Genomic DNA, 16468 nt, shown 5'->3' with positions numbered 1-16468 from the left:
CGGTCTCACCATTAAGCCTGACACAAGAACCTTTTAATTTAAATGTAATCTCCAAAAGACCAAATTACCAGCAACATGTTCTCATTAATTCCTGTAAGGGATGCTCAGGCTTTGACCCCTTATTGTTCTCCTTATCGAGAAGTGGCTGAGTCCTAGTATTAATAAGCCATCACTCATTTAAGTGGTCATTCACTGCTGGGCGGGGAAAAGATAGGCTCATCCTTTTGAAGTGGGAATAGGCAAGCAAGGCTGCTGTAATAGGCTGTGATTATTTTCACTATGAATGCTCTCCCAGCTTTCAAAAATTAAAAGGACCACTCATTTTCCTGCTTGAGTATTTCTCACACTGGCAAAAAAATGAACACTTTGAAATGTAAATGATTTAATCTTTGCAAACCCCTGCTTCAGAGGGAGGTACAGCTTCATTTACAAAATGAAGACATTTTAGGAAATGATTATCATTGTAAAATTGAGGTCAGCAGGGAGTCCGAGTTCAAACTCTTAGAATATCAGCAGTGTAACAAGTTTGATCTTCCTTACTGCATTGCTTGCATTTGCTTCTCTGGGTTCCAGCAGAGAGCCATTGTCAGTAGGAACTTGTTCCCACTCATTTCCCTTGGTTAAATAAAATAGTTATGCTTATTACTTAGGGTTAGTCAGTCCAATAAAATTTAGGGCAACACTAAAAATAAAAAAGGGAAGTTGAAATTTATTTTGATTAATGTATACACAATGTGCATATTCAGCGTAGGACATTTAAAGGCTGATAGCACTAAAGACTTTTTTTTTTTTTAATGCTTAGTCCAGGCAATAGCGTGGGGTAGTGTTACTATACTGTCCTACCAAGGTTTCAGAAGGAGACCACCCATAATGGTGAGAGAATATTTCATTTAAAATTTAAACATTAAGTCCTTAATCTCTCTTCTACAATGTCCAAGTAGAATGACAATTATTGTTGCTGGCATTATAGGGTTTTATGGTATCAGTCAGGCTTATTATGAACTGATGGAGTTGATAAATTTGTATAACAAAGTGCAAATGATAACAGCTGCCATATGACAGCAGCCATTATGGAGAGCTTCCCTGCACTGATGGGCATCTCAGCCGAAACCACGGGAAATCTGTCAGAAATGCAGATGAATCTGAGTAAAACAAAGTGAGAAGTTACAGATTTTTATTGGTAATCTTGAGACATAAATTCATAATCTCTTAATCAGTGTTATATACTAATTTTCAGTGGAGTTACTCATCTTTCTGGCATTCCCGAAGAGCCATTTCTGTCTCCCAGCCTGAGACACCAAAAAGTATAGCTAAAATTAGAATGTCAAAGTGCCATTTCCCTCACAAAAGTCTTTGATGCACCCTTGCAGTTACACCTCAATAGGACAGAGGAAACTCTGTGTTACTGTGTGAAAGAAATACACCCATATATCTACAAGATGCAAGAGAAAAGTACCAAATTAAGCAGAATTCAGCACCTGTCCAATATCTCAGAAAAGGATAGGTAAGAATGAAAGGCTGCCTGTATTCAAGTTAAAGTGATACAATTTGAAGTAAGTCTAAAAGCTGGATAGCCAGACTTGCAGGACACTTAGCCAAACCAGCCTTATGGAGGTTTGTCTTTACTAATGACAAAAAGCAAATTATTAGCAGTGGTTTTTAATATTCCTCAAAAACTGAAGAAAAAAAAATGCTTCTATAAACCAAACTGCACAATTTTTCAAAATGCCCAAAAACGTCTTAATATTTCAAAAGAGGCAATAGAGAAAGTCTAATCACCATCCACCACACAGCCAGTCTCACTGCTCACTGGTCCTGCTGGTTCCAGCAGGTGTTTTTTTTGTGTGCACTGGAGTGTGAGGCAGCTGTTCTCCAAGGTATGAAGGGCTCCTTTATGAGCAGCACCCTGCTCCCTGGCCAGGGCAAGGCTGCAGGCTGGGCACTTGCTGCAGAGGAGGAAAGCTCCACACCCTGGCCCTTGGCAGCACTTCTTTTTCTTAGAGGAACTATACACCTGGCAAGTCCTGCAGGTGCAAAACGAAGGAGTGTGACCTGAAACAAACGTGAGAAAAAGCTGTGCACACTAAACTCAGGTTTCACAGCATATGGTCAAGTGTGCCTTGCTGACTCCTGGAAACTTTACGTGAGTTCTGGATAGCACTGGCCTGAAAGACAGCTGTTCAGCAGAAGACTGACTTCTTTCTGCCAATATTACTGCTTTAACTATTTAAAGGTACCTATGAAGATTTAGACTTGATGCTTGTAATGGAAGCTAAACTGTGAGAGAAGTTCTAGAGCCAGATGAACTCAAAAGATTAGAACATATATGTTTTGATGAATGGATATTGTAACACATAACTAAAAGCTGTTCCAGACTGTAAAATCCCTGGAGCAAAGAGTACTCCTTTCATTTGTATAGGAACATCCACACACTGCAGGGTGGGCAGTAAGGCATCCCTCAGCCTCCCCCCAGCTCATACTCAGCAGGGAGGTCAGGTCACAGGAGGGAGCAGCATTCAAGGTAGTCAAACTTAACTGAGCTGAGGGGAAATTCAGGAAATTGACAAAGATTCTGAGATCAGAACTTTTAAGCAAACTATGACTTTAACCAGAAGATTTATTTTTTTATTATTATTACTATGAACTCTTTCCTATTTCCAGCAGTGCTTACCATTGTGCCTCCCAGTTATTTTTTTCAGAAAGTTCAGATCAAAGGTAGGAGTACAAACACTGCATGAACTCGGGGCAAGTGGAACTATTTAGATTATGCTTCTTTAGCTCCACTTTCTGGGCAACTAATGCAATATTTTACACAATATTTTACTTTGGAGAAGTTGAAAGCAGCTCGATATGACATCTTCTGAAATCATGAAGTAGGGAGCATAGCTACTTGCCTGGAACCCTTCAGGAATGATCTGCCTTGAATTTCTTAACAAATGCTGTGCTTTGTCATTAACTCACTACTTCTGAAGTTCTCACAAACTGCCCCCAAGTAATTTTCTTAATATTCTCTTCAGTGACAGATATTTTACACATTAAATCTATTTTTCATGTTAGCCCAATGATCAAGCAGGCTGATGTAATCCACTGGGGGAACATATATTCCAGTTTTCATTCATGCTTTAGAGTATTGTCACAGTTCAGCACAAAGGAATAATCTGATTGTTTCTCATAAAGGAAGAACAAATCATGATTGAAGGATTTCTTCTATTTAAAGCTATGCTTTGCAAAGCCTATTGAACTTGCTAGAAGAGTCATCTCCGATGCGTACACTAACTACACAAAGCTGCTGCACAGTTGCCATTCAAGGGCTAATTTAGTACCAAAAGGCCAATATTGCTGACTTGCAGATTACAAATATCACGAGATATTAATTTATTTATATTTAAATCAGGCTGAAAGATTAAGAGAACTTTCAGTGGATCCATTTACAATTAAAATGAGCTCAAGTTTGAATTACTTTTTTATGATCTGGGTACAGCTGGGGTTTGAAAGAGTTGCCGCCAGAATGATGCAAGGCATTTGCCTTTGACAAAGTAATGCAAAATTCGTGTAAGTGGGTGAAAGAGCATTAGATTATATCACCTCGTAGGTCAGCTGGAAAATACAATATGTATTCTGATTATGAGAAAACAGGGTGAAAGGCAGCAAACAGGTGCTGAGGGGTTGGGTTTGGGGCACCGAGGGGCTGATGGCAGGGCAGGGGCTGCACTCCTCTCCCCGGGCTGGGCTGAGACTCATCGCTTTGACCTCTGGGCAAAGATAACTCTTTCATACCCCCTGTTCCACTTTTCCACTTTGTATCCAAGCCCTCCGCTATAAAATGTAAAACCAGCACATAGAGCACACTGCTTTGGAGGTCTGCCACTTGCATTCAGGCAACCATTTGTACTTTTGCAGGCGTAATCAATCTCCTGTTGCTATCAGCAGGGAGTGGGGCTTTGCCGCTTTATGGCTTAAAAGTAGTTTTGTGCAAATTCTGCTTCCCTCCCCCCTCCCTTTAGCTCCACTACTCACAGGATTTCCAGGGACATGGGCTGGAGCTGAGAAAAGAAGCTTGTTTGATTTAAGCACAGAGGGGTTTTTTGTGTGTGTGTTTATATTTTCTCTGCATCTATTAAGGGGTGAGGGGGAGAGACTTCATTTATATGTTAATATTAGCCGGCACCCTGACTAAACTGACAGAACTATTTCATGGGAAGCTGACAAATTTTGTCAGCTAGGCTATCTTTCCACATCTCAATAGTGGCAATAATCTTGATTAGCAAAACAATTGGGGGCCAAAGAAGTCCTGCTGTTCCAAAGACCCTCTTCTCAGGTTACAGTTTGCTAATGTGATGAATCCAGAGTTCTTCAAGCTTGAAAAAATTCCCCAAAGCAGCTGAATTTAGGCAAATGAAGGGAACCATTTTGGAGGCTGGACAAAAGGGGTTAATTTGATCGACCATGTCTCCATAGTCTTATAACAATCATTTACTTAACAAGCATATAGAGAGTCATTCCATGGAAACTGGTGGAGTTAACAGAGGAAGTTCGAATAGAATATCTGTTTATCCCAGATGTGTGGGAATTTTAGCCAAAAAACAACACCACATAATTGCTGCCTGTGGTATTGATTCTTACACAGAAACAACAGCAGAACTAAAGGGCTCTGAGCATGTCAGGAAGGCCTCAGCCATGAAGCAGTACAAGCTTCCATTTTTATTAGCTTGTTGCATTGCTAATAAAATAATTAGAAATTAACCCTTTCAGGGAAACTAAATGAACTCAAAAGGTTTGTGCAGTCCTATTTTCAGTGCAATTTAAGGCAACTGTTTCTGTTTGCAAAAATAAAGGTTTTTTGTAATACTTTTGATGCATATTGTTTCATCTTCTTGCTGTTTATTGCATTAGTAAATATCAAGCCATACTCAGAATTATATTTATGCAGCTCAAATCTGGTGTATTTTTTCTAGTTCAATTATGCTTCATTTGCTTGAAAAGAAGAATCAAATATTTACTAGAATTTTAAGTAGATTAAAATTTACTTGGTCCAGGTCAGCATAAATATACAATCACTTTAAAACATAGCCTTTTTACTTTTGGGCCCTATCTCTCACTTATTTATGCATGCCATTAATTTATAAATATGCCATAAGTCGATCTAAAAGAGCTATTATTCATAAGATTCTGTTTAACTCTCTGATGCAATTTTTAAACATGCATTGAAAATTTTATTGTAAAAGTACTAAAACTTAATCTCTTTTCACACACTTGTTCCCCTCTGCCCAGCAACATTTTTGGAATAATTTCTTATTCTGTTGCTGAAACAAAAATTACCATTCACATCATGTTTTGTAAGACTAAGGGATTTGACCTGGTGTGTACACACTGGTGAATATTAGCACAAATATACATTTTGCCAGACATCAAATACAGGGTTCTTAAAATCTGCTGAACTCATCTGTCTTCAATGGGTTTCAGAACTAAACTTTACTTACACATTATGCAAGTATGAAAGAGGAGAGGAAGAGAAACTCTGGCATTTTTATTTCTTCTTTTGCATATCGGTTGTGCTGTACACACCATCTAGCAGGAATTCACTCTTTAAAAGATGTCAGCTATGACTAGGAAGATTTTGATACAGTTATCAAACTCCCTCACTTCAAGTTATCTTGGTAACTTAGAATGATGGAAGTCTCCAACTTCATTAACTTTAATGTGAGCAAGTAAATATTTTTCATTTTCCCTAGCATTTGTGATAGGATGTGAAGGGGGACATGTTTTGAAAACTCATTACAGATGCACTTGAAGATAAATACATAGACAGAAAGATTTATCCAAACGGAATTGGTCCATAGCCTTTCACACTGACAACAGCTGGGAAAAAGAAGATGCAGATCTCCACCCATAGAGGACCTTCAACATTTATATTGGCATAGATTAATGTTTATTTATATCAAATTTTTAAGATGGGTATCTGAACTGTAGCATCAGAAATTCCTCACTTCCTTTCAAGTCAGTGTAATGCTTTTAAAGATTAAATAATGCAGATTACTCAGAAAAACTCTGTTTGAAGGCAGGTGAAATTTTGCCCAAGTTAAAAAGCCTGCCGTGGCACACTTGCAGCCAATGAAGCTGGCTTACAGGAGTGTGTTTGTACCTCCAGCTGTTTGAAAACTCTGCACAAAGCCTCTAATTCTGTGCTTCCAGATGTTCAAAACTGGATTAACTTTCTAGGAAGCTGAGGTGCTCTGTTTTATACCATCTGTCACACACTATCTTAGTGAAAAAGAGAAGGAAAACACACTAGGTGACAAACATCAAACTGTTACACAATCATTAAGAATCTAATATTTTTTATCATATAGATCTCTGCCCCTTCACAAAAATCCATCCCATAAGTGTCTCGTTTAAGGCTGCTTATAACAATAGCACAGGTTGCAATGACAGTACCTGCAGAGAAGCTATGCAGCCCTCATGCCATGAACCTGATAAGGAATTCAATCCACCTGTGATAAGTAAGAAATTTTTTCACTTTCATTTGTTCAATATTTCAGAACAGCAGAGAGCATCTAAATCTGAAGTTTTAACCCAAACAAAAGCTTCCTTATGGCCTCGAAATGAATCATGCTTGATTAGTTTCCTTTTAGCTCAATGTGGTACAAACTTTCAGATAACTCTTTGGACTGGAATATTTTGTATGAGTTGAGTGGCTCAAACCTGTGATCCTGACTGTGCACAGCTTAGACTCTAGCAATGACTCTGAGGGAGGTTTTCACTGGGAGAAGGATTTTCCCAGCTACAGCCAAGCCTTTGGCACAGACAGGGCACTGGAGGCAAAGTGCTCCTGACTGCACTGAGTGCCTCCTCTGCGGGACCCAGACATGGCACAGGGCTTTGGGTTCACTTCCTCAGCAGCTCCTTGTGAGACAGGATGTTTCCTTGGGAATGTTTGCTGTATTTACACAGTGAGTTCAGACAGTGACAGACCATAGCTCCTGTCAGACCATGATTGTTCAAGTGACAGCTCAGATTCCCTGCTTGATGCATTGCTGTTGAGAGAGACAGACAGAATCCCCATTAAGGCTTGCTTTAGGCAGGAGATCCAAGGCTTTGGGCTGTAAAAAGGTGGAACTAGCATAGATACTAATATTGCTCTGTGCTAATATTTCCTCCTCCTGACATGATTCCCAAAAGTTCATAAGTGAAGAAGAAAGTGACAATGAAAATGCTTTGCACAATTTTAAGGAAGAAAGCTTTGGTCTGGTTCCAGATATCGTCAGCAGGATGAACACAGAGGGCAACATTTAGTTATAGATTAATAATCCAAGTACAGATAGTTCTGAACGAATAGAAAAAACATAAACCCACAATATTAAGCAAACCACAGGACAAAGATCACTCAATTCTCAGAGCTATATTATTTTTCAGTGGGGAAACAAACCATACAGAAGTCATTGAACTCTGTGATGTCAATATCAAGGTGAACCAGCCTGAATGAAACATGCCACAAAGAGTTATGAAATGTAAAATCCAAGTAAAGCATGTGGACTTTACAGGAACAGCAGGGAACTCACTGAACCAGAAAATGGACACTTTCTCCATTTTCTCAAAAGTTCTCAAACTTCTTTAAATTGGAGAGTATAATGCCAAGTTAGACATCAATTAATCAAGAACATATCACAGGAAAGCAAATTAACTATTTCATTCTGTCACTCTTATAATACCGTGATATGTTAATGACACTAGAATCAACTTGAATTATATCATCCTCTGCTTGCAAGGCTTTACCTAAAATAAGTAATTGTCCACTTTTCTATCAGTAAATGAAGAAAACGAGACAGAAAGATTTCTTCCACTAGGAAAACATCAACACTTTTCTCTGGAGAGACACATTTTGAACTACTGCATAAACTGCAGCTCACACAGTCTGGTTTTGCATTGTGTTTTTCAACTGCTCATCCTGTAGCTCATGCTTCATTACCACTGAAGAATTATTCTAAGAAAGTTAAATGCGGTACAGGCCAGAGCTAACGTAAAACCTTCTCACTCACTCTTCATTAGAGAACTAGAGATAAATATGAGTCCAGAGTTGAATTTTGCCATGAATTTTGCATTAATACTTGGACAATAATTCTGTTATATCACTATGCTAGGGCATAAACAATTTTCTGTCATCCAGTGATAACAGCAGAATGGTCATCTGTCTATCATTGTAATTAAACAGTATTGTCAGAAAAGGTTGTTAGATGTCACACAATGAATGCCTAGGCTATCAAATTAACCATTATCTATCCACCCCAGACAATCTCCAGACAGTGTTTCTCCTCTAAAAATTAAAAGATACAACATTGTAGACCTCAGGTCACTGGCACATGAAAACCTTCCCATTATATCAGTTTTTTTAACAGATAATGCTTCCTGCAAATTTACCTGCTCACATTCCAATATGGATCTTTACAAAATAATCCTTACTGTGTGATCAGAAAAGAACCAACACATCAGGATTGATAAACTTACAACACAGAGACAAATAATTCTGTGCTTTGGTTTTAAACACAGATACTTTCATTACTGTTGCAGTTTACTTCAGATCTTTCCTAAGTTCTGTTAGTTAATAATATTTTATGTAGGTGAAGTGTCACAGAAATGTCTATACCCCTAGTGAAATATAAACTCTGAAACTTGCACAATTGTGCATTTTCTTTTGACAAAAGCAACTTGGTCACGTTTCCAGCTGCTTTTCTTTATGAATGTATTGAATTTTGCCTTATAAATATATTGCAAATAAATTGAAATATTCCACATGTTTAAATTTTTAGTTCAGCTGCATAAGTCAACATTTATGATAAAACATAATGGGGAATGAAAAAAAGTTAAGTTTTCTTGCTTTGAATTATCACAGTTTTATACATGAAGATTTTCTGAACAGTCTGAGGTCTGATAACACTTCTGTCAAAACTGAAGCTTCCCCATATCCTCTCAGCTTCAATTCTCAGTATTTGGCTGAATTTGTGATTCTGAGTAACACACAAAGCAGCTTTCTTTTATTTTCCAAACAGATGATTTCCAGTTCTTAATGAGATATGAATCAAACTTTGATCTTCAAGGTGAATCATTCATTAATCATAAACAAAACGATTAAATCAGGGACACATCAGCACATATTGTAAAAATAAAAGCTTGCACAAGCCTTTTATTTAATATTAACTTCATAATGTTTTTATGTGAATTCTTGGAAGTTGGTTATCCCAGCTTAAAGTTAATATTTCCTTAGGAAAAAAACTGTATCATGTGATTATTCTTCATGTAGTTAGGTGGCTTTATACGTGTTAATGGTTAAACTACTTCAGAAATGACATGAAACTGGAGAGAAGTGCTGAGAGTTTCCATTGATTCTGTTGTGCCTTTGAATTACTCTGACATATAATACAGATCAAAGTACCTAATAGGAAGAACTAAGAAAATACATCCAGAGAAGTATATGCTGTTTTATAGAATGGCACATGATAGAGAAGAAGAAGAGAGAATATATTTGCTGTTCTCTCAGGATGATCTGTTACCCTGCAGAGTCTGGTTCTTGCTTGCAATTTAGAGGAATTCTGTGAAGAAATAATCTTTTTACAGTTTATTCTATTTTTAGTAAATTGACCAATCAATTGAAACAATATTCATGCTGCAACTCTTCATGAGAGAGGGAAAGGAGTCCTACCTTTGATAGTTTCACCAATAACTGCTTGGGGTTTTTTTTGCAGGGGGTAGGAAAAAAATTGAAGGAATTAATCAGTAAAGTAAAAGTTTGTATTCTGAGAATAGTACCTATAGTAGTATTTATATAAATACTACTATAAGTATTATTTAAGTATCTATAAATAGTACCTATAAATAGTACCTATCTCTTTCATACCTACTTTATATCCACTTTTAATAAGCCTCAAGTTCTTGCACTTGGAGGATTTCCCTCCCAGCAGAACAAGCACAAGGTCTAGCAAAGGCTATTGAAGCTTTGGGAGGAGTTATCTCATCTATCTGAAAAAGCAACAGCTGAAATGTGAACAAACTAGCAGGGGAACTTCAACTGACAGAAGCCAGCATCCATCTCCAGGAATGCACTGAAGGAACAAACTTGCCATTTGGATAGGAATGTCTTTTCTTTATCCTCCAAAGGAGCTGCAGTTTAAAATTTGGAAGGTACATACAGAAAACCACACAGCATAATCTCAGCACCTGTATCTCTGTGAACATCTACCCTTCCAGGAAACCCTGACACTCACAGCTCATAACAAAATAGTTGGGATTTAAAATAGTTCATTGATTTTTTTTTCCTTTTCCCTTGCAAAAATATATACATTATACACACCAGATATACAAGAGTAGGTCTTCACCTGCTGTCCATAGGCAATGCATAGAAAAGAGCCATGGCTTGTGTTTAATTCTGACAGAGACACTGCATCTCTAAGATCCTCAGAGGCTGCAGGAGATGCTGTCAAGCTCAGGAGAAACAAAACATCAGCCAAAGGAAGCTCCTGAGACACCCAGCATCACAGACTTCTGTTTCAGGAAAAGTGTAGAAGGAAATAGAAAATAATGGAATAAGTGGGAAGGCTTCAAGAGGATGGATAATAAAAGCCAGAATAACCAGATCATTGCTCACTGCTTTATCACCCAGGTGTCACACACTATGTGTCATGCAGTGGTGAGTTACACTGTGAGATGACATCCAGTAGTCACAAAATCTTACTAGATTTTCATCTAGGTAGATCCTAGATTCAACAAAACCAGTGAGACTATTTAGCTTTACAATCAGGAAGGCATGTTTTAAGGAAACAACCCAGCTAGGCATATAGGAAACAGCACAACTGAAAATCCAAACCAAGAAAGCAATCTGCATCCAGAGAAAAGTCTGCTCCCAGGTGATCACTGAAGAGTTAAGACAATTATGTCCTTACTTTCAAGGGTCTCTAGGTACTTCTCCATTGAAAGACAAGAATGAATTGCAACAGAAAAGCGCCCCAAAACCTCAAAACCCAGGGTCACTTTATGCCATGAGATTCATGCTCAAGTTCTCTACAATTCATCCAAAGAAGGGATAAAAGTCCTGCAGGGCTGCACAGTGCCTTTCCCTGCCTTATCCCCTCAACCTCCATCCGTGAATAATGATCTACGTAATCCACGTGTCATGTGATATAGTCATCAAAAAGTGATGTACCTGCACATAACACATGCAAAACAATATGAGAAGATATTTTTAAGAAGAAGAGAGAACCTTAAACATTAATAAGTAGCAAATCTGTGAAATCAAAGCATTTTCCTCCTTTTTTTATAATAGCCTTTCATTCTTTTTATGATTTGTCTTTGAAAGCTCTTAAGCTCTTCCTGTGGATGACAGTTGATATTGTTCTTCCATCCTGCTGCAGACAGCACAAGGGAGGGAGGGAAAAGAAAAAAAAACCCTATTGTACAGCTTATCGTCCCTGAAACATGATTTTTATAATTAATATATACAACTGAGAAGAGAAAGGTACGTTATAATGAAGTGCAATTAAGAGGTGTTTGTTCCTGTCCCACACATAAGATGACTATAATTTCCTTGGCTGTTTAGAAGTCAACCATTATCATTACATTTCACACATCTTTTCTACTTTTTTTTGCACTTCTCATTTTGTTTATTTTCAATTAAAAACTCCAAATAAACATACATACAGAAAATCTGATATTCAAGTAACATCATCTTTTAATTATATTGTGCAGTGATCATTAAACCTAGTGCTTATACTAACCTTTCTGGATTTAATTTCATAGGCATGAATGGATCTGTCAATTTTGCATTAGACTTAAATTCATGCAAGGGAGAAGAGAATGTGCATTTACACAGTCTGTATTGCATGTAACCACTGATGTATTATTAGAGGAGCAATTTAAGGCTATTCTTTTGGCATTGTTGTTTTTACATTCCCCAAATCCGTATCACAGCATAGTTTTCTACTTTAAATTTTGCATTAATATCATCTTCATTACTGCAGTGACTACCCTCTCTAATCTCACATACATCCACACACAGCAGCAATCACTGCCCAGGAGATCTCACAAAGTGGAGATATCAAAGGGACAAACCATGAAGAGCAAGGCATATTCTTGGTGATGTGATGGTGACATTTTTGTTAGCCTTAAATGCAGCTCCCTTGAGAGGTTCCTTCCCATTTATGTCCTGGCTGAAGCTGGGACTTGTCCAGCTAAAGCCAGAGGAGATCAAAGCTGGGAGTCTTGGCTCCCCTAAGCCAGCAAAGAGCCCTGCAGTGACTGGGGAAGTTCAGAATGAAAGCTGAATCTGTTTGGAGCTGAACTGCCATTAATGGGGGATCTAAACAAATGCTTTCTTTCCAGTTTAAATTTGTAAAACCTTTATAAAGTGAGCCCAGAAGGAGCTACAAAGGACTGGTTCCTGACAGAAAAACAGATGCAGGCAGAAAAACTGAAAATCCTGGCCTGATTAAAGGCCACAGAAACGTATGGAATGATTGACATTGAGCACAGTGGGCTCCTGCATGGAGGCAAATTACCTCAATAGGAAGTAGATGTTACCTTATCTACAAATAAGAAAATTTTTCTCTTTGGGTACTTCTATTGCTGAAAATATCCTTTGACACTAAAATTACTTGATATTTTTTCCCCCAGTTTTGCTCGTGTGCTACTATCTCTGCAGAAAATTTTGATAGACATAACTGTATTTCTCTATGTGCTCTTGTGCCAATTAAGCTAAATAACTCAATTGTTCTTGCAATGAGTATGAACTCATTCACCAGAGCAAATACTTTCTTTCAATTGTTTTTGTATGTTTTTGTTTCTACAGAATACTTCCTGAGAAAAACAGTTCAGCTTTAGTTGTAACAGACTACTTCCAATCTATGTAAGACATGGTTGTGGCTGCTACAGCTGTTTGCTTTTTTTTGGTGACTGGAGCTCTAAAAATATCTAAAAAGATAAATTTATTACATTTTCCATATTGGAAAAATACATATCGTCCTTTTACCACTTTAGTTTTCTGGCTCATCTTCATATTTGTGCATTTTCCCTCTCCTAAAATACTGTTCCAACAAGTGATCAACCCTATTTGATTGAAACAGAGTTGATATAAATTATGAGATGGATTCCTATACATCATATTCTTCAGAAAAATGCATCCACATTATTGTCTATTTGCTGTCTATATGAAGTGCATAATGTATCTATATATAACTGTAATAACTTACAGTTGATATTCTCCTGACTTTAATACCGCTCTCTTAAAATACCATATAAACTGATGGAAAGGCCCTTTCGACTGGTCTGAAATATTTCTTGAAACTATACAATAGAATACACAATCCGGTTAACATTATCTGCCATTAATATATTATTTTGTATTGTTTCCCCTTTATCTTCTGTTTTATATTAGAAGAAGTCATAAAAACATGTATTGCACCAAGCCAACAATTCAATCAGCTCTATTCCAGCAGTTAAAAAAACTTCAGTTTGCCAAAGCACGGAGCATATCCCAGCTGCTCTCTGGTAAGATGTGTTAGAGTGACCATAGAGATTTCTCACTTGCATGATGAAAGACAGACTTGGTGGTATTTGTACTTTATTCATTGATTAGAAGCAAGAAGTCAGCCAGAGCCACATCTTTCATCAGCTATTGAAGATTAAAAGCTATATTTTTAATATGAGAATGCAGCACCAGTTGAAAAAGTTTCCAGTCTTGATAATTTTATCCTTTGAGTTGTACAAAAGTAGTAAAAATAAGACAAAACCTTATGATCTTGATCTCCTTACTAGACTTCCCAACCCCCTTATTAGCTCTTCTTTCCTCCTCCTTTCCCATTTTATTGGGAATCATCCACAAAGCATCTAGAAGTTGTTGAAAGGAAAAAACTGAAACTGCATGAGTTAACCAGCAGCTGTGCAGTGAAGCTGCATGCAGCCTGAACACAAAACTTCAATTACTAGCTCTGCTGAGTTCAAAGGGATTATTTCTGGGAATAATTCTGGTGTTCTAGCATGGACACAACCTCATCAAAATGGAGCAGTGAAGAAGGCTTTTCTCCTCCTCTCTTTTGCCTTTTTTTGGTAAAATATCTTTAAACATTTATGTGTTAGCGGATTATTTCCCTACTTCTCACCAAATCCTACTCACTTTTATAGCAGTATGGTTTAGACCTCTATCCTACTATTAATCAGCCTTATAACATCTCACCACTTGTGCTATAATGACAGAAAACACTGAGAATTCAACATTCCAGAACGATAAGCAGCATAAATCATACACTTCCCATGAAATTCATAGCTTGAAGTGTTCCAATGCTGTAAGTCACATTGTTCTACAGAAGGGATTTCACAATGCATTTTCACTCCTCCTCCTTCCAAGCCAGTCTTTAAATTCAGGCACAAGTTTGCTGTGCTCAGAAAGGCTCTAAATGCTCCCTGCAGCACAGCAGGAAGCTCCTTTAAGGCAGTTGATACTGGTGGGTGGATTGGGAAGGCATGAGACCACAATTATACCTCCTTCCAATGATATGTCTGCAGCTGCAGTGACTCCAGACAAAGGTGAAGTGTGTGCAAGTTGATATCTCTTCAAGACAGACCTAAAAATACCTGTCAGGGCTGCAGGTTTGAAGCTATTACAAAGAGCAATTCAGAGTTTCCCTGCTGGGAGCCAAAGATGCTGCAGAATCATTTACAACAGGCTGTGTGGAGCAGCTGGTTATGAGAGCAGTGAAGCACAAATGCTTCTGAAGTGCACTGGAGGGAATTCATCAACACCAAGAGAAGATCTGAAAGTCTGGATAGGATTCAGAAGCAGATAGGATCTGACCCACTCAGGATATCCAACATGTCAGCTCAAAGTAGCTATCCTCTGCCATTTTCATGAGCCTAGGAAAAGTCTCATACTCACACACCAGCCTCCTGGGAAGACAAAAAGCAAATTCATGTCCTACTCACCATGAAAGGATTAGATTTTATGACCTGGGAATTATTTGGACCCTTCTGAAACTAAGCATAATCGAGATTAGCTCAACAAATCAAGACAAACAGCAACTTTATCAGATGTACATCACTCATTTCTGACTTTGGTTAAATTTGGCTAATTTGGTATATGGAAGAACTGAGTCAAAACAGCAATCTAAATAACTACTGAGTGTCTGAAACTGCTTCCTATTCCCCTTTTTTTTTCTAGTGGAAATGTCAAATACAAGACCTTGCAAAAAACATGAGAGAAAGATTTCTTGAGAAATCATCTTTGGCTAAGCACAAACTAAAAACTCAGTCCTTTCCCCTAATTGAGAAGAAAGAACTAATTTCCTAGTTTCTACTAGGAAAATGAGTAAACCAATGTTTGCTGATCCACCAGGGCAGAAGACTGAGGGCTCAGTCCTGGAAATAGAAACAAAATCCTATTTGACTTCCCCACATTTATTTCTTGATCAAAATATGAAACATGCTAAACCCCAGAAATAACATCTCAGAACATATATGATTATGTAAACATGACAGGCACATTAGAACACATGGACATGTCATGTAACAGACATGAGTTTATCAGCTTGCCTCTGAAAGCCTTAAGTGGAGTATTGATTTGAGCACCATCTGAACTACCCTGACATTTAGAGAGAATTCTGTGTGTTTCCTAAATAATAATTACAGCAAAAGGTCCTTTCAATTTTCTCTTTGCATTGAGGCTCAATATAGATCTAACTATTCAACAAAATGTATCTATGTCTCCCAGATGTTGCCTTTATTTTCTGAAGCTCATGAGACTTTTCTATGAGCTACCGTAGAATGAAACCATGCAGTAATTCAGAGATTAATACACACAGTGGGATGGATTTCACACAAATATCTGTCTCCCAGCACATTTCTACACAACCAAATGTCTCTGGAGGACAATAAGATAATTCCCAAGTCCAGAGCTCATTGGACACAACTTGTGATTTAATTTGAAGTTACTTTCTTTTGGCTTGACTCAGAACTTCCTCCCTTGCTGCACTACTAACACCTGCTACACCAGAGCACTCATCAGGGTTCAAAACCTGAGCTGTTCAATGAGCTTCCCAACCTTCCTGTGTGAAGCAAGTACCAATTCATCATCTCCCCCAGAAGAGGAAGAAAATGCTTACGCCGTGGAAAAGCTGGATGCAAAGTTTCTCTTTGAAGTCTATAGCACAGACCTGTGACTTAGGTATTTGTGGTTTGAAAAATTTGTAACTTAAGTATTTTTACCATCTGTTTATTTACACTGGAAGCTTTTCAGTACTCATTAGGAGCACATCACTCATCGTATGCTCTCATTTGCTCTGAAAATTAGGTGCTTTTTATTTATTTATAAAAGCTTTATTGCTGAGCTGCTTCTACTGTTTTCTCCTACTTTGTACATACTCCTAAGCTCTATATATGAGGAATTATATGTTTGAAATGTTTTGGTTTTAATTCAGTGATCTGGAATGCACAC

General features: G+C 37.8%; 1 long non-coding RNA gene across 1 annotated transcript in view; it reads right to left on the bottom strand.

Moving 5' to 3' along the window:
- Positions 1 to 16468, bottom strand: part of LOC146432307 (uncharacterized) — a 153952-nt gene that overhangs the window by 4095 nt on the left and 133389 nt on the right. The gene's annotated exons all lie outside the window — the stretch shown is intronic.

This window comes from Lichenostomus cassidix, chromosome 11 (genome assembly GCF_008360975.1).
Source record: "Lichenostomus cassidix isolate B80296 chromosome 11, HeHo_3.0, whole genome shotgun sequence".
Classification (NCBI taxonomy): Eukaryota; Metazoa; Chordata; class Aves; order Passeriformes; family Meliphagidae; genus Lichenostomus; species Lichenostomus cassidix.
The sequence above is the reverse complement of the archived record's forward strand: the minus strand, read 5'-3'. Positions and strand labels throughout refer to the sequence as shown.